Source organism: Diabrotica undecimpunctata, chromosome 7 (assembly GCF_040954645.1).
Source record: "Diabrotica undecimpunctata isolate CICGRU chromosome 7, icDiaUnde3, whole genome shotgun sequence".
NCBI lineage: Eukaryota > Metazoa > Arthropoda > Insecta > Coleoptera > Chrysomelidae > Diabrotica > Diabrotica undecimpunctata.
In genome coordinates this window covers 13,326,227-13,342,135 of record NC_092809.1, presented here as the reverse complement: position 1 = coordinate 13,342,135, position 15,909 = coordinate 13,326,227, and the positions used below count along the sequence as shown (strand labels likewise).

The following is a 15,909-nucleotide window of genomic DNA, read 5'->3' as shown; positions in this document are numbered from 1 at the left end:
ACTTTACGTTTGACTAGAAACTAGGAACCATTATACTAGAGAACGCCTTCTGCCAATGTTGCTATCCAAAACTTTAGCATTCGTTGAATTTTTTTTGTCTGTCCGAGGTCCCCTGATTCGGTTGAATGAACGGTTTTTGACCCATCGTGAACCTGGCGTCAATTTTATTTTTCACACTTTTTATATTGCAACATTGATAATAAGCCAGGTTTACACGTATCTAGTAACTGGCACCAGTCTCACTGGCATGCCAGTGCTTGACTAGGACAGCGCTGGACTGGCATGATTATACGTATTCCAGTAGCTGGCGCTAGTTTCACTGGCACGCCAGTTCCTACTTGTGACGTCAGCCGTTTGTTCTACTCTTCACAGGTACACCTTCGACTGAAACGATGTGTTTACACGTGTCTACAAACGCTGGCATAAAAAATGGACCAGGGAATAATATTATTTTATTTTCTGGAACTTCTTGCTTCATATAAATATTTGAATTGTGTTGCTGGTACTTATATTCATCTTTAAGCAATAAATTTATAATGTAACTCATTTTCTAATGATGTTTTAAAACTTAAATGCACATGTAAACGAAGTTGTCTCGTTTATTATACAGTTTGTAGGCACGTGTTCGGCAAGTGAACTGTTTTGATATGTATTTTACAAACTTAAAAATAAATGAGTGAATATTTAATTTTTTTTTCAACGTAAACATATCTCATATACTTTTTTAATGATTAAGTACTTGTTAATATTGTATGCTTTCTCATTATACGTCGTTTATAATCGCGACGCAATAAAAAAACACAGCATATTATCAATTTTTTGCTTAAAAAACAACTGACGAAATGTTAAATTTATGCACAAAACATGGTTTTACATAAACCATACATAATACCATACATACAACCATACATTTTAAACCTATTTTAAAACTACGAATAAATATACAGGGAGATCAACTTTGGCGAGAAAGTCCGTTATATCTGTTATTATAGGAGATACAAAAAAGAGTTATTTACAAAAATAAGAGGTAGCTGTAAGCTTCATATTTTAAAATTAATTACAAATATACATTTAACTATAAAATACGCTTCGCTCCCTCGTTACAAGAGTACACAATTTATATGTAATCAAATTTCAATGAAAATCGTAACAAATTCAACGCCCTGAATAATTGGAAAGGGGTGTAAAAGCAACGGCCTTTTGTAGCCATAGTTTTTTTTAATTATTGTCAAAATTCATATAAATCATACTCTTTACAAGAGTATCATTCAAATGAAACTCTTTACATCTAATACAGGGTAAATCAAAACACAAATCTAATACAGGGTAAATCAAAACACAAATTCATTATTTGCTCAGTATTTTTAAATGCATTTCAAACGCAAATACTGGTCGTAAAACCCTAAACTCCTTGAATAACTACGTAGGCGGTCCGATGAGTACTGGACCGATGGCGCCACTATCAAAAGGGCAATCTACTGTCGTCCAAAATTGAAAAGCTTCTTCAAGAAGCCTCATCCCTTGCTATTCCAAGAACACGATATCATCTATATACTCCAGCTCTCCCACCCAAAATCATCGCACAAATCAACACAAAACGTAAAATGATCAGAGAGTATAAAAGGTTCCGAGACCCCTCATGAAAGCAGGGAAGTAGGTACGGTGCCTTAAATTAGTACCTACAGAAGAAGACGAGGATATATCCATACAAAGATGTCCAGGATGCCGAGAGGTCAAAACATCAAGAAGCTGGCGGTGCAAGAGCGGGACGCTGAAGAAGAAAGAAGGCTAAAATGAATGAAATGAATGACATGTAAATTTATATAAGGCAATAAACGTTTTTATTTTTTATTTTTATTTTTATTATATCATGAAAGCAGAGTATAAGAAGGCTCTCGGCGTCGATAAGGTTGGAAGTAAACAGGCTGTGTACAATGAATACACAAGGTATGATATTGCGCATGACATTTGACAGCTGGCCCAGGAGTGTGACGTAGTCAAGACCGCTCGAACCACCTCGAACCCATTATTACAGATTAACGTACTATCTATTTTGTACTAGCTATTTTGAAATTATGGTCAAAAAATGATCAAAATTTTTTTTAAATGTTTTGTTTTGGTTATAATTGAATAAAAAATATATTTTCAGTAGCATAAAACCTTTACTTTTCCTAGGGATTCAGGCGAAATATTTATTTTTGTTTTCATACATATACCTACTAATAATATAAGCTTTTTTTTTTTGTATGCAAATCCTTTGAAATTTAAAAATTTTCTACAGAGGAAATACTGTGAATAGGTAAATAGTAGTAGATTTGCGTATTCTGTTTTACTGTCACTCATTTCCCAGCAGTTTTACTGAAATAAAAACAAAATAGATTACAATAAAGAAAAATCTGTTTTACAATTCAATATGGTATTTTAGATGAGTTATAATGAAATTTAGTAAAATAAAAAATATACACATTACTATAACCTACCGATTATTATATGCAAAATTTACTTATCAAACAATATAATAATATGAAAATAAGGCACAAGTAAGTTCAAACGCAAAACTAAATAAATATCGACTTCAGACGACTTTACGCCGGCAAGACAGAAGGCTTGTATAAAAACAAAAGTTCGACGATAATATCGGTTATCTGCAAATTGCAAGTTATGAGATAATAAATATATTTTAAAGTAACTCAATACTGACTGAGTCATCTATTTTATAATAGAAAAATAATTTAGATATATGCTTACATATGTCTCTTTATACAAATATATACATTTCGCAAGTGAATATTCCACATCTTCATGAACCATCGCTGTTAAAAACAGGTGCTTTTAAAAACATTTGGATAAACTGAGTGATGTGCATAGTTATGCAACTAGAAAAAACTCCATTATAATATCTTTCACTTTATAGATTAACGAAGACCCAGAATTCATATGAATATATCAGTTTAAAGCTTTTTAACATGTTACTGCAAAATTGTTATTTTTTTAGACAGCAACCTTAAATGGTTCTTTCATATCGATTTGTTAAGTAAGAAACTAGCCTCAGCCTGCTATGCAATTTGCAATAAGAACTGTTTCGGAAGAAATCAATTTAGCGTTTTCCAGAATAAGATATTTTTCTTTGTTAATCATGTTATCATTATTAAAATATATAATGTTATCATTATGTTTGAATATTACAAAAGATGTCATTTAAAATGTTGTGCAATATTGTGTGACCTCACTACACTACAATATTCGATTTACACTTCCACAAGCATTCGTCATCACGTTTACCACACCCCTCTTACTCCGAAAATAAAGGCCCTTGAAGAGGCAATAGCCTAAGCAAGGTTAAAACATTGGATCGAGTTTTTATGGTGTTTAGTAACCGTCGACGAAACATGGATCCTCTGGTACACACCAAAGATCAAGGAACGGTGGAAACAGTGGGTAGCACCCGGCGGACATGCTCCGAAGAAACCGAAGACTGTCCTATCGGCAGGGAAAGGTGATAGTTTATCATTTTCTGGAATTCACAAGGAGTGATTTACATCGAATACCTGGAGAAGAGTACTTTCACAGAGCTCTACAAATTGCAGCAAAAACGACGTCATTTGGCGAAGAAAAAAGTGCTCTTACCTCCGCTATCGCCATGGCGAAATTGGTCGAATTGGGCTACGAACTGTTGCCCCATTTACCGTATTCTCCAGGTTTGGTCCCGTGCGACTTCTTTTTGTTTCCAAACCAATGCATAGGTAAAATCCATGTAGATTCAGAGATGCATATTACTTTATCATTATAAATAAAACCGTTATAGCAGTTAATAGTTAAAATTTTCGTTAAACAGTAGTGAATTAATTTGTTTATAAGAGTTTTAAACAAAATGAAGCCATAAACGTTGGCAGTTTGGTTAATTGAAGTTATAGAACAAATCAAAACGAACATTTCCGAGCGCGTTATTAAAAGGAAATTATTAGGAACCTATCTTGGTCAAAAATTAACATAGAAATATTTGCTATAAACTATTCGTTTGAGTTGTTCTGTAACTTCCATTAGCCAGATTTTCAAAATTTATAGCTTAATTTTGTTTAAATGTCTTATAAACAAATGAATTCGCAACATTTTAATGGAATAGTTTATGTTTAATTGTTATAACTTTTTTATTAATAAAGATAAAGTAATTTTGCAAAGTTTTTTTTTAAATGAAACAACTACCTTTAAAATGAGGGGTTTTTGAAAGTTATCGCACCTTTGAAAGCTGAGTTATTCTTGGAAAAACCTCATCGAGTGCCTATTTTGCACTTGTTTTTCACGAAATTTGTTATAACTCCGGTTCTAACAATCGGATCGAAGTTTTTCAAACGCCATTTTTTTAACAGGAACAATTTTCATTTTGGTAAAATTAAATATATCTAATAGTTTAGGAGATACAATAATTTAAGCAATTAAATTATTAATAACAAATTATCTGACCCGTTTTCATCCTGTTCGATTCTATGCACCAAAAAACATAAAAAAACGTCTGAATGTACATATAGGACATAAAAGTGCATACTCAACCCCCCACCCCCTGGCTCCTAAACTATTATATTTTGATTGCTTTGCGGTAAAATATAAGTACTTTGCTATTTTTGATGTATAGTGAAAGCCGTAGATAGAAAAAAAAATAAAAAAGATGTTTAGATGAGTATGTATTAGTAAGAAATAAGGTAATAGATTTTTTCTTTATTTTATTAAATATACTTAAATAACACAGTAAGTAAGAAACATTTCGGTATCTGAAAAATTATATCTATTATCTAATGTGCAAATAAAAATGGACACTTTTTTCACGAAGTTATTGCATATCTGACACCAGGTTGTTAAAAGTTCACGGGAGAAAATAATCTCTATCGTTGGCATTGCGAATGTTATTAATAAAAAGCCATGTAAATAATCCCAAACGATCCTTATCGTAAACAAAAAACACATGTCTGTTTAGGTTTAAAACAAATCGCCTTGGAAGTGAGTGAACTTCTAAGTGTCAACGCCCAGTGATTCAAAAATAGCTTTTAAGGTCATTTATCTGTTTTAGCAAATATTTTGTAGCTATTAGAGTTAGTTCGGAAATAAAACAAGCACAAGAAATACCGTTGTGTACAGTGAAAAAGACGAGTGTTTAACTAACGACTTTTATTTGAAACATACAGAACACAGCTGTTTATAATGAAAATATTAGTCATTGGTAATCCCGAAAACTCATGTATCTGGAAAAAGCTTTGCAAAATATTTTTGAATCACTTAAAATGAAATAGGTAACAAGAAAAGAAGAAAAACGAAAAGAAGATGTGTGTGAAATGTTTTTGTAAGTTTGGCGGGAATAGAATAGTGTTTATTAATGTTTCATAAGGAAAGGATGATTCCATATATTCCTATGAAAGGAAGTGGATCAATAAAAAGTTCGTAAATGCGGCGTAACTGGATGGGTCCTTGTGGAGTGTGACCAGACTTCAAAGACTTCAATGTGCGAGTCATGTAGCGATGATAGAGGAGAACAAAATTCTTAGGAGAGATCTAGACAGTGGAGGATTGAAGGTATAGCTGAGCTTATGTTGGAGGTAAAAATTATAGGAAGTCAAGTTCGCATTTAGGACCTTAAGGCAGGAGACTTTAAAGCTGTGGGTTTGGAGAATTGGATGGAGATTGCTCAAGACAGAGAAGAATTGTAGCGCCACGGAGTGAAGTTCCAATTTAGGTTGTAACATCATTGGAATACGTGCCAGATAGATAAATGGAGTGGATAAATCATAAGTTAAAATGATTAAAACATGTTTAACACCAAAACGAAGAACTGCATGCCGAAGCTGGACTCTTTTTTTTTTTGAAAAAAAAAATGAGTTGATCCAGCTTTATGTTGTCCAAATTTATTTGAAATCTTCTCTACTCGTAGCAATAAGCGAATTGTATATTGTTCGAAACAAGTTTCAAGAAAGTTAATAATTTACTAGAGGAACTTTGGACTTTGTCTATTAACTTAACTATCATTAATATTTGTCTAATTAGATTTGTCGCGCCGGCAAAAATAAAATATTTAAAAATCTAAAGTCAAGTTCATTATTATTCTCACTGTTTCATTATCACATCACTAAATGGTTCTTCGGCATGCAGTTCTTAATTTTGGTGTTAAACATGCTTTAATCATTTTAACTTATGATTTATCCACTCCATTTATCTATCTGGCACGTATTTGCTAGCCGATAAATTCTTATACGACCTTCGTTGCAAGTTTTAAATTATTTTCCGTTTGAGAATACTACGTTTTCTCGTACTGTTCTCCTAAAAACTCCGAGATCGATAAATAATATTTAAGTTAAACAATATGCTTATTTTCTTCTGTAACTTGTTTTCTAATTGATACTGTTAAACAAGATAAGTTAATTGCTAATTTAATGAGATAAGTTTGGATAGATAGGACATTCGGATACTAGCCGGTTTGTACTGCAATTGGAACGTTAATCTTACAATTAAAGCTCAGACTCTCGAAGAACTTCCTACTACGAGAGAAGTTCCACAAGGATGAGTGCTCACTCGCTTTTTTTTTAAATTAATGTAAAAAAATAATAAGGCAAAGTTGGAAAGAGACAATAATAGAACTCAAGAAGCAATTACAGAACATGAGACGAAAAGGAAAGAAACTAAAAGAATCTGCAGGCAAAAAAGAGAATATTTGAAAAGAAAATTAAAAACAATAGAGGAGCATTACATTAGCAACGAAATAAAAAATTTCTATCAAGAAGTTAAGGGAAACAGACAAACAAATAACACGCAAACAATTTTTTGTAGGAATAAACAAGGACAAAGAGGGGTCACACTGCAAAGAAAGCTATGTAATGTGATACTAAGAATGTGGAGAGAGGAGAAAATGCCAGAGAGATTGAGTAATGCCGTAATTTGCCCAATACATAGGAAAGGTGACAGAAACTTTTGTGAAAATTATAGAGGCATAGCTCTACTGGATGTTGTGTACAAAATATTAGCAAATATCATACGTAATAGATTGAAAAAATACGAGAATGACATAGTAGGTGAATACCAAAGAGGGTTTAGAGCAGGAAGATCGACAGTGGATCAAACATTTACCTTAAAAGTGATACAAAATAACAGTTACGAACAAAACCTAGGACTACACATGCTCTTCATTGATTTTAAACAGGCGTATAACTCCGTCGATCGGGAAAAGTTTTATAAAGCTCTACAAAATTTAGGAATATCAAACAAGTTGATAAAATTATTGAAAATGTCTAAACATGAAACAAGTACAACCAATATAGTGGTCATAGAAGAAAGTATGTCAAATCTGTATTCGGTTACAAGAGGATTAAAACAAGGGGATCCACTTTCAACTGATCTGTTTAACTTTGTCTTGGAGGCAATAATGATAGAAAGTAAGATCCAAACTACGGGTACTATTTTCCACTATAAACAGCAATGTATAGCGTACGCAGATGATGTAGTTCTCTTAACAAGAACAAAAAAAGAACTTGAACACATGTTTAAGAACTTTAAAGATGAAGCAAGAAAATTTGGGTTGTATATAAATGAAGCGAAAACAAAGTATATGGAACTGCGTGGTGAGATAACAGAACACAATAAATTTGTCACACTTAAAACGAGAGGAAAGGATAACAAAATTGAAAATATCAGCCTGTTTGAGTATTTGGGTGTAACAATAACGAATAAAGGGGAAGAAGAAAAGGAAATAGAAAAGAGACTATTAAAAGGAAGTAGAGCAATGGGTTCATTAAACAATATTCTAAAAGGAAAAAATGTATGTAGGGCAGCAAAAATTCGAATATATGAAAGTCATTCGACCAATGGCAGTTTATGCCTGTGAGACCTGGACTATGAATAAGAAAGATAAAATGAAAATCGAAATCTGGAAAAGGAAGGTATTGCGGAAGATTTTTGGTGCTATTAGGACGGCAGAGGGAAACTGGCGAAGACGAACAAATAAAGAGGTAATGGAGATGTATGTAAAACACCTAATTATACAAAAAGGCAAAGCACAAAGAGTCAGGTGGATAGGTCACATCACTCGAATGCCAGAGAATCGTTGTGTAAAAAAGGTGCTTTTTTTGGAGGAGGCGGGGGTAAAATGAAGAGAGGAAGACCACAGAACAAGTGGTTAGAAGCAGTTAAAGGTAATATAAATGATATAGGAGTGCAGAATTGGAGCATCGCGGGGCTCCACCCTCCCCGTAGTATATACGAACACCCGTCTGTTCCTCCCACCCCGGGAGATGAACGCAGGTCGAGGATACAGGTAGCCGCCGAGGAGGCTCTCCTCTCCCACTCTTATGTCTCCCAAAGTGGGTACGTGCCGTAACCCCCCGCCCTTAATGGGGAAAGAGTGTATGGGGGACGCAGCTCGTTCAACCTCACGTTGGTTTTGTGGAATGAGAGTAGAGTGGTCCCACGAGAGACTCGTCTCGGATAGGAGTGTAGATCGGTGACCGTAACGCCGAAGCGCTCTGCGTGCGTTTCTATAAACGGGACACCTCCAACGACGGCTCTCCACCTCTCATTTCTCATTCCTTCCCATTAGTCGCCTCTTACGACAGACAGCCGGACGGAGTCGTGGATGGACAGTGACGAACCCTGTCAGTTTAAAAGTCAGCAGCACGACACTATTTAGGTCGGTTGTGGACAAAGTAAAGATCATACGACTGGTCGCCAATATTCTTGGAGGACAAAGCATTCGAAGAAGAAGAACTTATTTTCCTTCGCATTTGCTGATATTTTTAACTCCAAGACTTTGATACACTGACGTATCGTGATCCGACGAAATTTGGTTCCCCTAGTCGTATTGAAAGGACTATGGAACGAACAACACTTCGTATTTTGCATTGTTAAAAATTTAAGGCAATTATTGAGCTGGTCTTCAATTTATAGATCTTTCTTCCTAATTCTTATCAACACTTTCCCTCCTCGAAAACAATGCTTTTATTTGCTTTTTAATGAGTTGTCACTGATGGACCAAAACCTAAAACTTGGAAAGGATGTAAATTTTTGTTTTTTTTTTATTGACATTTGAAGACAAATTCAATATAGCAAAAATTAATTGTACGGGAAAGTTACAAATACTAAGAAAGCTGTTGCTGTATATGTAAAAGTAATACATGCTAAGCTTTAGATTAAAGGCTATGAGCATGTTAAGTACAGATACAAGAAAAATTCTACATATTTTTCATATAATAAACAGATAACTTAAATTCTCCGTGTAAACAAACTTGTAATAGATTTCTTGACAAACCGTTCGTTAAAAGAAAAACAAAACACCAGGTGGTTAGAGAAATGTATTTTCCGCTCTCGTAGAAGGTTATTAGACGAGGGAGTTGGATTAAAATAAAACTCTCTCGAACGAGTGAACTAGGGAAAGCGGAGAAATAAAAAGGGTTCGTCTGGTCGGCGGTTCAGAGAGAAATGTCTAGACTTCGGATTTATTAATTCTTTATCGACTGCGGTTTCGTGATGTCAAAGAAACGATAGCGATTGAAAAGGAAACGGTTTTGAAGTTTGAAAAGTATTTGAAAAGTTCATAGTATATAAATCCTTTGAAAGAGATTAACAGAGGATAAAATTGGGAGGATAGGTGTAGAATAGTAAATTATTTTGGTTTTGACTTCAACCTCTTTTATAAATTTTGCTGAATTTTACTGAAATGTATATTCGTTCAAAATAATCATTAATAATATTACACTAATAGTAAATTATTAAAATGGATGAGTAAACGTCTGCATGAGCGACATCTCAATGAGATCAGCCAAGAATATGTCGACAATACAGCGTCGAACTATTGGTTGACATCAGGAAAGATGTTTCCCGAGACTGAGGGTTTCCTACTTACCATTTAGGATCAGGTTATTCCAACTAAAAATATTACCTGAAATATATTTTTAAAGATCCTCAAGTCTAAAATGACAAATGCTGATATGGATGCCAAGCCCAAGAAAGCATTTAACATCTTATCGGGGGCTGCCAGGCGTTTGTCGGTACTGATTAGAAAGAACACCATGACTCAGTAGAAAAGATTACCCACCAAGAACTAGCTGAGAAACTGGGACTTCTCCAAATCGGCCATCTTGAATGACAACTACAAGCTATACTGGGACCGCACTGTACTAACAGCCCAACCAGTGATACATAATAGACCTAAAAATACAAATCTGGAGACAATGGAGAATGAAAAGTACCCAGACAGTACCTATTATTCTATCTACTACTGGTGTTATTCCCAAAAACCTCGTAGAGAACATAAAATAGCTGGGTCTATTTTAAATGATCATCTCTATAAGGCCACGCAGAAAGACCAGAACTCTCGACCAACCACTCGTTGCGACGTTCAGATGTGTACGAAAATTTTTGGGAGATACTCCAGCATACTAAGTCACCTAGGGCTCGATAACACGGAAAGAGTCCCACCAGAGCTCAACCCTTTTGATACCGTAGGTATCTGGGATGAGTGAATTTTCCCCTTACAGGGAGTGTGAGCCGTATGACTAAATCTGGAGTAAATTAAAAATGGTAGTCACTTTATGTCAATCTATGTGACAAATGAAAGCAATTTATGTGACAGATGAAAGCAATTTGGGCGTATCATTCAATTTTGTTAATGGGAAGTTCCCAAGATAATCGAAAAAACCCTCTTAGGTTACAAATCTAAAAAAATTCACGAACTTCAGTTTTATGCTTTTATGCTTCACTGTGCCCCCGCAGAGGAAAATAGTGGGAGCAAATGAAAAAAAAAACAACCCAGATCTGTTATTGAAATCGCGTACGAGTACTACTTAGTCGCATGACGAATTCGATATTTATCTATTTAAGGAGCCTAGATTCAGAAAGAACTTCAATGTAATCGTACCCTAGTCAAGCAATAAAAAAAGCTAGAAAACTCTGTACAGATATTTGAGGTTCTAAAGGGTATATGAGGGGAGCTGATGAAAAATCCGTGAAGACTTATAGATGATTTTGCTTTGTTTTTTTTACAATCTTAAAAAGTGAAAAAAATAATTTTTGATTGTAAAACGTTTCTTTTACATTATAGAGAAAAATGATTCAAATAAAAGTTTAGACCATAAAAAGTTCTTCATTTTGAGATTTGCCAAATTCTTCTTCTTCTTCTAATGGCGCTACAACCCTTTGTGAGTCTTGGCCTGCTTAACAATGTTCTTCCATTCTGCCCTGTCGGATACTTTCCTTCGCCACTGCCTGATGTTCATGGTTTTAAGATCCCTCTCTACGTCGTCTATCCATCTTTTACGGGGCCTTCCTCTTGTTCTGTTTCCTTGAGGCTTCCATCTCTGGACTACTTTTACAGCTCGATTATCTGGCATTCTTTCTAGGTGACCAAGCCAGTTTAGTCTTTGTGATTTTACAAATCTGACAATATCTGCGCTCTGCATTAGTTCATCCAGCTCGTGGTTCATTTTAATTCTCCACGAACTATCGCTGCATTGGGTTGGTCCAAATATCTTCCTTAGTATTTTGCGCTCAAATATTCTCAGTTGATTTTCATCAGTGGTTGAGAGGGTCCACGTTTCACATCCATATGTGACCACTGGTCTAATTACTGTTTTGTAGATTCTCAGCTTAGACTCACGATTCAGTAACTTACTTTTCATCAAGTCTTTGTATGCATAAAAGCACTTATTACCGCTAAGAATCCGTGCTTGTATTTCTTGACTGATGTTGTTGTTGTCATTTATTATTGAGCCTAGGTAGGGAAAAGTGGAGGCATATTTGTAGGTATGGTTGTCTACCTTCAGATTCTCATGTTCATTCGATTTTGTGCACTCCATATATTTTGTTTTGCTTTCATTTATATATAGACCAAACGTAGCAGCTTCTCGTTTCAGTTCTATGACTTTTTCGCTCAATACCCTTTTGTTGCGGCTTATTATTGCAACATCATCCGCATATGCGCATATTTGCATAGCTCTTGTATTAATACAGCCGTTTACATCCAGTTTTCTAACAACAGCTTCTAAAGTTAGATTAAAAAGTGTTGTTGATAAGGCATCCCCTTGTCTAACTCTATTTTCAATATCAAAGGCCTGCGTCATATCTCCATCTATTCTCACCATAGCTTTGGAACCCTCCAGAGTCATTCGTATAAGTTTATCCAACTTATTGGGTATCCCTAACATAGATAGTTGCTTTAACATCTTTTGTCGATCTACTCCATCAAACGCCTGTTTGAAATCGATATACAAGTTGTAAATAGGTATGTTATATTCAACACATTTTTCATGTATACCTCTTAACATATGTATTTGGTCTATAGTTGACCTCTTTGGTCTGAAGCCACATTGGTATTCACCAATAATCTCCTCCGAAAACGATTCCAGGCGGCTATATATAATTCCTGATAATATCTTGTAGATGACATTTAAAACTGTTATGCCCCTATAATTTTTGCAGAGTCGTTTGTCTTCCCCTTTGTACATAGGGGGAGACAAACAATTTGCCAAATTAAAAACATAAATAATTGACCGAGATAATTGCAAAAACCCCTTATTTTTGTAGTAATCTATAAATGTTAATAACTTTGTTTCTTGGATAATGACATGTAATATTCGCTCCGTGCGTGACTATGGTAGGGGTACCTTGAAACGATGCCAGCGTGCGTAGCGGCGAAATATGACAAAATTGGAATCATGGAATCTTTTTACGCATAAATTTTATCAAAAATGTGTGCAAATACATGTTGCGTATTTAATTGTGCTAATAATAGCAAAAATAGTAAGTGTAGTTTTTATAGGTTCCCAAAGATTACATATAAATTAGAGAAAAGAAAAAGATGGATCTGTGCTATTAATATGAAAAAGTAAATATCACATAACCTCATTTTTATGCAATTGAAATAGGAAATATTTAAATAATTTACCTTAAATGATATTTTATAAGGCTTCAAGCTAACTGCAGAGTGCCTGATGACTTTAGCTTTTATATCATACCTTTTACTATTACTGTTTTTAATTATATGCTCTTTCACGTAAAAAACTTGATTTGCCAGTACTAGATTTTTCCCTTTCTTTTCCGTTTGGGGTTAAAAAGATATATTATGATGAATTTTGAGAAACCCAGTTTTTAATACTACATTTATTTTGTACATAAACTGAAAAAACTCAGTCACGCACGGAGCGAATAACTACTCATAATTCTGGAAGTTAATCAGTTATTAAATTGGGCCAAATTTCAAACATATCGCCCAAATAGTATACGAGTTATTAAATTTGTTTATGCCGGACAGCGATTATTTAAACAACTGTGCTTGCCCAAAACGGTCACTCTAGAGGTATTTTGTAAATCGCTATCGGTTTTTTGAGTCTTTATTTTTAGAGTATATTAAAAAAAATTCAACATTTTATTAAATTTGGTATTAAAAAACAGTTTGAAAAAGAGCTGACTTTTTAGCTTCTAAACATTTATAATAACTTTGATATTTTTTAAGTTACACGGTTGTAAGTAGGCTCGATGAAAAGCTGGAGAAAAAACACACTGTCAAAAAAAAAACAGAACCTTCTATGACCAATAAAAAGAAATAAGCCGAGATATTGCAGCGAACAGTTCTCACCCTCCTCTTTTACGTGGCGGTATTTTACGAGTAGGTACCATCAATGGGTTATAACTTTTTACTTCTTTACTCAATATGCCATCTGTAACTTGTATCATAAAATATAGATCATCATTTACAATATGTTCAAATTTCAGCTCATAATATTAATAAACAAGAGAAATATGGTTTTAAGAAAAAATTGTTTCCTATTCATCACGTAACGTTGTGTTTTTTTGAAAAGTGTGTTTTTCCACCTCCTTTTCACTGAGTCTACTTACAAGCGTGTGACATAAAAATGTCTAAAGTTATTATAAATGTTTATAAGCTAAAAAGTCACCTTTTTTAAACTGGTTTTTAATAACGAATTTTAAAAAATGTTGGAATTTTTTTAATACACCTTAAAAATGGTGATGGATATCATTTTAAATAGCTATATTACATGTCGTTATGAAAAAAAACAAAGTTATTAACATTTATAAATTACTGTAAAATTAAGGGTTTTTACAACTATCTTAATGAATTGCTTATATATTTTAATTTTGAAACTCTCAATATTAAAGAACTTTTTAAGATCTACAATTTTTATTTGAACCATATTTCTCTAAATTGCATATAAAACATTTTATAGGCAAAATCAGCTATAGGTCTTCACAGATTTTTCATCAGCTACCCCTCATATACCTTTTACAACCTTCAAATATCTGTATATATAAGATTTTTACGTGAAATCAATGATTTTTTCGCAGATATACTGGTGTATCAGTACTGTTGATTTGTTAGAATTTAACAGTATTCCACTACTCCAACTTTGGAACCAAATTAAAATTCAATTACGTATTAAGGTACTTCAAGATTACTTGGAACCTGATTTCCAATGGAGACAACTCCCAATAATTAAGAGAACGTGCTCAGAAGGATGGCAGCGTTAATAGTTTTCAGCGATTTCTCTTCTCTTTCCCTCTACAATTCTCTCTTCTATATTGTTGACAGGGATGATATGAACACATAATATTAATATCTTTGTACATATGAAGTTAGAGAAACGCCTTGGAGTTTAACCTCCTTATAAAATGATACGCTTGACCTTTTAACTGTGTTAGATCTAGGACTCAAAACTGACTAGTAGGAACACAAGGGTGTGTACTGGTGGATATTAGTATTTTTTGTTTACGTTTATTTGTATTTTTCATAATTTGGTTGGTATAGACATAGCTGTTTTACCTATCTGAATATTTCCTCGATTTTCCTGCTTTCTTAATGTATCCTATTGAAATTTCATTAAAACTGTCTACTAATAACCACCTATTTTTGCAAAAGATGGAATACTCTTTATAGAATGATTCTAATAAGTCGATATTTTGAAATGCAATGTTTTCTCCTTATTAAAATTTATCTATATCCATCTTGTCGTTCGATTATAGATAAGTATATTATAGAATACGTCAATGACTAATACCATCTAAAAATAAACTGGATTGTTATAGGAAGGCGATAAAGAAATTGCAGTAAATTACTGTACAGTACTTATTTGAAAATTAAATGTTAATATTTTATTTACAAAATTTTTTTCTTTTGTATAAAGAACTGACGTACGTATGGATTTTTATGTATTTTTTTCTTTTGTGTTTACAATGATAAAATATGATGGCTTATATTAAACGTTAAATAACGTTTAATCTTCAAAGTCACCCACTTAACGCCTGCCCGAAACTGAGGGTCATTAAAATTTTCCTTATGTAACAAAACACCATTGTCGTTATAAATTTACTGGGGAAAGATTAGTTATATAGTTTCACCTTGCTTTCCGAACTTTGAATTCAGGCGGTCCTAACATGGTGTACTGTCGCTGTTTGTAGCTGTTCATTCTATATCAGCCGCTGTGAATCCATACTACGCTTAGAAGCTAAGCTGCCACTTCCTTCATTGACATTGGAGCCATACATCTTTTACTTTGCACACCGGGTATGCCGGTTGGGTGGATACGTTCATCATGTAGACCAAATCTTCGTCATCGATCCAGCCTCGTCCTTATTGTCGGTTTCCCCCGTTCCCATCCGGAAACCAACCGACCACAATCGTACGGTTCTTTTTAGACCGATTATCGCTCTATCTCTAGCGAATATGTAGCTAAGTTTTGCCATTGCTAGCCTCTTAGAAATGGAACTTGGAAAAAATTATTTTATAAATAATTAATTAAAAATTATTTTATAAATAATTAATTAAAAATTATTTGGCGCCATACAAATAAATATCTCTGGATATCGGGTTTGCATGATCTGAAAAAATCAGGCTTCTGTATAAATGGCCGCCTTATTATTGGCGAC

General features: G+C 33.9%; 1 protein-coding gene across 1 annotated transcript in view; it reads left to right on the top strand.

Moving 5' to 3' along the window:
• The window catches only part of LOC140444988 (uncharacterized), a 142,654-nt gene that overhangs the window by 102,201 nt on the left and 24,544 nt on the right, over positions 1–15,909 (top strand). The gene's annotated exons all lie outside the window — the stretch shown is intronic.